The following is a 6,477-nucleotide window of genomic DNA, read 5'->3' as shown; positions in this document are numbered from 1 at the left end:
ATTCTGTATTCATAATTTCAACCTAGTTCAATGAAATATGAATTGTAAATATCAGGCATTCATCAAGATGATTGTGGATAAAAACAAAGAGCTAAAATTAGACACACAGGCAAAACAATAGTCTTTATTCCTTCATAACTAATATTAATATAGCCTTTTAATTTTAGAATGAAGGAAGGGAGGGAGATAAAATGAGAGAGAAAGAGAAAAAAAAGAGAGGAGATAGAAGCAGGGGAATTTGGAATCAAATTCATTTTAAAGTTGGATAGAAATATCAGGAACAAGATAGGTTCTTGTGTCCGTAAAAGGGTGGTTAAAGGAACACCTGTGATAGAATTATGTTATATCTCACTGTGGTACTGATTCCATGAGTTTATAAACATGAAAAATCACTCAGAAATTACCTAGAATTATATGTGTGCAACATAAAAATAAACACTCAAATGAAAGCACATAAACCTGGTAGAATTGAGTAAATTTGATAGGATTGCATCAAAGTCAATTTCTTGACTATGATATTGTTTTATTGTTGTACAAGAGGTTATCATTGTGGAAGCTATGAGTTGGGAAGACTGGGTTTTGGTATCTCTCTGTTTTGTTTCTTACGGTTGTACATGAAACTAAAATTATCTCAAAAAGACTGGAATCCTAAGTGGAATAAGATGAATTGGATGCTTGCAAAAATATATCAAAATAGATTCTACTGCCATGTATAACAGAAAAGAACAAATTTTAAAAATAGAAAAAAAATGATGATAAAAAAAACTCATAATCTTCATATTAAAAATAGAAATCAGTTTTAGTTTTTTCCCAAGTCCTCTGGATAGGTTTCCTGGTATTAAGTCCCCCTGGGTAAATATTAGTCAAGTTTTACTGAAAAAAATATTTTACTATTATAACTTTAAATTGGTATATATTTATTATTGAGACCTCAGTATCAATATAAATACTATTGTGTGATATGATTCTAAAATTATAGATTTTTTTGGTACTAGGGATTAAACCTAGGGGTACTTAACCACTGAGCCAAATCCCTAGCCCTTATTTTTAATTTTTCCATTTAGAGACAGGGTCTCACTAAGTTGTTTAGGGCCTTGCTAAGTTGCTGAGGCTGGCTTTGAAATTGCCATTCTCCTGCCTCAGCCTCCTAAGCCACCTAATGGCATGTGCCATTAGGCCCAGCTAAAATTATATACATTTCAAATGAGGTTTTAATTAAGTAGTTTCCCTACTGTGGCCAAAAGCTAAAAATATAACAAGCAAAGGGTATCTGTTGCAGAGTAGCAATGGTCTTCGAGCTTCGATTTATAAGATTGGCAATATATATATTGCTCTATTATATTAGTTAGAGTTATTAATAAAAAATGTAATTTCTGAAACTTTAACTAAAATTCTTATTTTTTCTCCTTATAAAAAATAAAAGATTCATAGGACAGTTATTTTAAAAATTAAGTGAACGAACAAGTGAGTGTTTTAGAAAAAAGATAGGGACACTATAGGAATTTAGGAAGAGAACAGTAGTCATCTCTATCTTGGAGCTCTGACAACTTTCAACTACAAAGAAAATCTTTTACACAGAAAAGCAAGAGATAAATAACTCTTAGAGCTGTCAGATCCTTCTCTGAGGAGAAACGCACAAGAATAATTCTGAACTCTTGAATCAAAGGGAGAAAATTCATGAGTTGCAGATAGGGGAATAATTTCAGCTCCAAGAGGAGCAATTCTCCAAAGATTCCTCACTACACCAAGGAGCACAAGTCAAGCACCAGACAGTGCCTATGTGGTCTGGCTTTTTTGCCCCCTAATCCTGCATGTGAAGAAAGTTCTCATTTTTTTTTTCAATTTTGTTTCTGCTGTTGTGGTGGTTGTTCATAGAAAATTTCTATTCAGAAAAACAAATAATTTTTACTCCATATAAAGCAGAAGAAAGAAATATCCAGTCTGAATTTTAGAATCCCTATAATGATAATTGAGTTCCACATTTATTGAGGCTCCATGACTTTTAAGTTAAAAGCTCAAAGAATCCCTAAAAAACAAATACCAAATGTCTTCTTTGATATAATGAGAGCAACTATGAACAGAGTAGGGAGGAAGAGCAGGAAGAAAAGATTAACTTTAAACAGAGACATGAGATGGGAGGGAAAGGGAGAGAAAAGGGAAATTGCATGGAAATGAAGGGAGACCCTCATTGCTATACAAAATTACATATAAGAGGTTGTGAGGGGAATGGGAAAATAAACAAGGAGAGAAATGAATTACAGTAGATGGGGTAGAGAGAGAAGATGGGAGGGGAGGGGAGGGGGGATAGTAGAGGATAGGAAAGGTAGCAGAATACAACAATTACTAATAGGGCATTATGTAAAATTGTGGATGTGTAACCGACGTGATTCTGCAATCTGCATTTGGGGTAAAATTGGGAGTTCATAACCCACTTCAATCTAATGTATGAAAAATGATATGTCAAGAGCTTTGTAATGTTGTGAACAACCAATAAAAAAAAAGATGGAGATGATTTTAAAGGAGTATAGAAACAGTTCTTGGGAGTTTAGACAAGCTCCTGAATTCAAGGAATGCTTCTTTTAAGTGGTGATGCTCAGCCATTGAAGTGCAATCTTTGAGCCCATATTTGGAAGAAAGGATACACATTGCTACAACCAAAGAAAAGGGGAAAATTAACTTCTTTAGATATTCTTCATACCTATTTTCTCAGTTCACCAAATTTCGGTGCATGTTTCACAGTTGTACTGTAAACATATCTTCATTTGTAAAAGGGCGCTAGAGTTGATTTGGTTGTTACTACAACAAGTCACGAAACGGTAGCCAAGTGAATGAAACCCAACCACACTCTCATGTCTTCTTTTGAAAAAAAACATGACCAAGAATTCATTTGGATTCCTCCTATGTAAGTTGATGTGAACTAGAAAAAACAAATCTGATTACCCTTACCAAATCAATAAAGTTTCTTAGTTTTCATTTTATCTAAGGGAAATGTGCTTGATTTCTAAGACACTTTTCTTGTTTGCTATTCTTCTGGACATCTGTTCTTTAATACATCCTGTGGCTGCTTCTTTTCCACTATTTTAGAAAACACCCCATTTATTTTCTTTTGTTTTGAAACGTTTCTTTGGGGTTTTCACACTGTCTTCCACACTCTTCACTGGTAATGATATTTACTAGCAATACATACAGGAAGTATTCAGAATTTATAGCTCTACCCACCACTTTCCATTACTGCCTACCACATCACCAAATGGACATCTCCACGAGCACCTTGAATTAAAAATAAAAAAAAATTCAGCTTACTTTCCATTCAGTATTTCCTGTTTCATGAATGGTGGCGCTATCCTCAGTTACCACATTGAAATTCCATGACTTCTTCCTCTCCCTTACAGATACAATGTATCACCAAGTTTTACTGTCCTCTGGCATTCTCTAAAATTTTTCCATCAATCTTCACTCCAGATATCTCATCATCATTTAATGCAAATTTCTAGAAGATCCTCCATATCAATCTTTTATATTCACATTTCCAAAGATGAGTCTGGAGTAATCATTATAGTACATCCCTACATCACTTTCCTCTTGAATACCTTCAACAGCTTCTCATTGTATTTAGAGTTATGTACCAAACCCCCAAAAGAAACTTACAGCATCCAGTGTTCATGCCTATATTTTCAGCTTCATGTATTTCCATTTTCCCTTCAAACTGCACCTTCCAAATATAAGAACTTATTTCTCATCTGTGTATATTCAAACATTCTGTTTCCCCACCTGGAAATGCCTACCATTCTTTTCACTGTACTTTCATCTAGGAAATCCTATTATATTTTATGTTTTAGGTTAAACATTTGCTCACTGAAAATATGAAATCTAATTTCTGACTTAATGCTCACCTGTGTCTTTTATGTTAAAAAATAAATCAGCAATATATCTTTTGCAGTTAACAGAGGGAAAACAGAGTCTTTGCATGAGAAAATGGATAGAACTAGATAAGAAATTTAGCAATGAATATGATTAGAAAAGCCAAACTGACCGTCAGAAAAAGTGCTAAGAAGACAAATATGCCTTATGCATGCTCAGATTTCCCTCATTCTCCCTATATTCACAATGGAAGGTTACAAAACCTGTTTTTTAGAAATATATTCACACTAGATTTTTACTATGACACTCATTGATAATTGATATCTTTCTACTAGTTCATTGTAAAAAATTTACACCATTTGTTTTTCCATGAGGAAAACACAAACTTCATCAAGCCATTTCATCCTGGTATATTTAGGATCCATTTCAAAAGTCATGTCATAGAAAAAAACATGAAGAGACTAAATATACCTAGTCTCACTTTTGAGGTACACTTAAGATGGAGCACTACATGGGTGATCATGTTCAAACATTAGCACTACTATTTCCTAGCTGTGTGATCTTGCATCAACCATTTAATCCCATCTATAAATTAGAAGTAATATTAGCACTTTTCATGGGATTTCATGCCATTTAAAACAGTGATAAGTATGGATTTTATAGAACAATACTTGACACAGAGTAAACACCATGTAACTGATGGCTATTATTTTAAATTACTAGTGTACCTATTGGCACTTGGTATGGGATTTGAGTAAAACATCAAAAAAGAAAAGAAGTACCAACACTGACATATTCTAATCTCTCAATCAGTGCAATCTAGTCAAGCAGACTACATACATCAAAGAGGATACTATACTGACATTCATGAAAACTGTGGAAATGAACCAGGTAGCAGATGCAATGATTGATACAAATTAATATTCAAATTATACCAGAAGTTTTGCACATTAAAATTAAGCCATAAAAACAATGTATGAGTGTCTTATTAAAATTTATTTCATCAAAAATGAAAAAAAATCTTTTATTTTTTTAGTAGAGAAGGATCCTTATGTTTTCCAAGCATATGGGCTTACCGACTTGCATTAAAATTCTGCTGATATAGTTGTATATGCTTACAACACTTTTGTGTCAGAATCTGCTTGGTGAATGTACCTGACTTCAAGAAACAAGCTGTCAATTCTCCTCTTGTGCCTTGTGTTAGAGAAGGAAAAGTGCCAACATTCCTGGAAAACCAAATCAGAGAATCCTTTCATTTCTTAGTGCCAGCTCAGTGTCTGGCTCATGGAAGGCACTTAAAATATTTGCTCAATAAATGCTCTATGTCTTGAAATTCACATGAGATTTGATTCCATCATAGAATTTGTCCAAGGAAATTATTTTGGGAATGACAAATGAATACTTCTAGATGGTCAAAATAGCTGAAGTATGGCTATTATTTAGCCACACATAAGAGGAGGTACAACATGGAAATTAGTTGGGTAACTCTAGTCTCTGACCAATAATAAAAATATGGCTTCACCACTTACTGGCCACGTAGATGATCTAGTTACACATCACTACATGTGACAGTATTTATGTTCATCATAGATACGAAATATATAAAAAATGCATATATATATGTATATTTGTTTGTATAAATACAATAATTAATTACATGAAGTCAAGAAAAAATTAGTACCTAATATAGTCTTAATATTCAAATGTATATATTCAAGTATATAGAGTAATTATGAAAGCAGAAAAGTTATGCCATCAGGAAGTTTATGACTTAATTGTTCAGATAGAATTTAGTAGGCCATGAAATCTGCTTGGATTTCAGAGTTGATTCTCAGCACTGAACTAGGTGTGTGTGAGGAGTAGGGACAGAATATGGAGAAGAGACAATATTTATCTTTCTTTCAAGAACCTTTCAAAAGTTGAATGAGAAAAGTCCAGGATTCATATCTGCAAAGTAAAATGTCCATACCGATTTTTGTCAAAGTGTTTTCCTAACTCAATACTCTATTTTCAACATATTATGCAACAGTGAACAAATCACAAGTACAGGTTAGAGACAAACTATTCCATATAGCCAACAAGTGTTAAGTACTAAAGAGAAGGTATTAGAAGGAAGATATTGAACACTAATTCCAGTCCAAGTCAACAATACCCCTGTGGACACATGATCAGGAGTGAGTGAGTCCAACTAAGACTGTGATGGAGAGAATATAGAAGGCATCATCCAAATACTGTGAGGTTTTAGCATTTATAACAAGGAGCAGTTTTGAGGAACCAGTTAAAATTAAATAGATATTTTAGCAACAGTATTCTGGAAATACCAAATAGGATGTATTGATAAGAACTGAGCATAGGAAAAAAAATACTTTGGGGCAGAAAGACTTTCCAAAAGGGGAGATACAATTTCAAGGTAAAATAAGAGGTGAACATGAAGAAAGCAAAAGGGATGCAAGATATATTTTTCAGATTTTGTCAAGCAAAGAAAAAGGAGAAAAAATAATTTTGTACTTTCAAACTGAGGTAATTGGGAGAAAGAGTATGCAATCAACAGAAATAGAAACAGGGAATAGAAGTTTTATTTGAGAAATAATTTTTGATTCTAACATATTTAGTTTT

The sequence above is a fragment of the Ictidomys tridecemlineatus genome, chromosome 3, assembly GCF_052094955.1.
Source record: "Ictidomys tridecemlineatus isolate mIctTri1 chromosome 3, mIctTri1.hap1, whole genome shotgun sequence".
NCBI lineage: Eukaryota > Metazoa > Chordata > Mammalia > Rodentia > Sciuridae > Ictidomys > Ictidomys tridecemlineatus.
This window is presented reverse-complemented; position numbering follows the sequence as displayed.